This window comes from Polistes canadensis, unplaced genomic scaffold (assembly GCF_001313835.1).
Source record: "Polistes canadensis isolate GaletaPanama2010 unplaced genomic scaffold, ASM131383v1 scaffold_166, whole genome shotgun sequence".
Taxonomy (NCBI): Eukaryota; Metazoa; Arthropoda; class Insecta; order Hymenoptera; family Vespidae; genus Polistes; species Polistes canadensis.
In genome coordinates this window covers 5,463-6,841 of record NW_014569713.1, presented here as the reverse complement: position 1 = coordinate 6,841, position 1,379 = coordinate 5,463, and positions in this window count along the sequence as shown.

Sequence of the window (1,379 nt, the reverse complement as noted above, 5' to 3'; positions counted from 1 at the left end):
TCGCAGTTAATTTAATATATAAATTTCAAAAATAGTTCACGCGAACGCGACGGAATTGAAATTAACGAACGAACGTGCTTCTAATCCGTGATTTTAATTATATTTAAACGATCAAACACTCTCGTATATTGCTTCGCGCACGATTGCAATGAACGAACACTTGTAACACAATTCACAAACACTTCCAACGTTGCAGTATTCCCATGATGATCTGAAACAGAAATAAAAACAAAATTATGAATATCATTGTTGTAAGAAAAAATTATTATAATTATTRAGAAAGTGTTTAAAATAAAAATTGACTTACGTTTATTCTTCAGTGATGAATGCATGATGGATATCCTATCCTTAAGATGACGATGAGCACACGTTTAAAAAGAATAAAAGAAACTTACGGAGTTTCTTTACCCGAGCAAACGAAACTTTTTTAACATTCGACGATCAACACTGATTTTACTTTCCGATTCTTTTATATTTTAATTTAACGATCAACACACGAGTACTTCATTACCTACGCGCTCGATTGCAATGATGTTCTGAAACAGAAAAAGAAAAAGAACAATTAATGTCATCGTCGTAATAAAACACCACCATTGAGGTTATCATAGAAATGTTTAATAAAAAAATATACTTACTTTTAGTCTTCATTGATGACTGCAAGATGGGTGCCCTACCCTTAGGATGACGATGAATAAAATAAAATAAAATAAAACATTGATAGGTTTCCTACCCTTAAGATGACGATGAATAAAATAAAATAAAATAAAACAATCTGTAAAGCTGAAACATACTAAAGATGATATTATAGTACAATTTTCCCTGTTAATCATTCCTGAAGGCATTTCACACACTTTARAAAATATTCTATCATAAAGAATCAATATAAATTCAAGCAATATTAATTGTTTTAATCTCACTACTTGTATAAAATTACATACAAAGTATGTAATGTTTGTAAAAATATTAATTGAAAATTTTTAAGGTTATAGTATACAACTCAATAAAGAGTAACCTAAAAAATAAAACCTTTTTATACTATGCTATCTAATGAAAAACTTATTAAAGTATTTAATGTTAGATTGTAGAAAAATTATACGTTAGATAACGTTAGAAATAAAATCAATAAATAGTTTAATACGTCACGTTCGTTAGATATTAACTCGTTGAAGGACGGAGGGGGAATGGAAATCTCTCTGTGTACATCTCCTAGAACAGGGCTTCTTAAACTTTTGTCATTCACGACCCCATTTATGATTGTGAGTTTCTTGACGACCCCATTTATGATTGCGAGTTTCTTGACGACCCCATACAAATATTACTGCTGTCGGTGGAGATAGCTCAAAACCTTCAACAAATGCACGTGTCTAGACGCTGCAAAT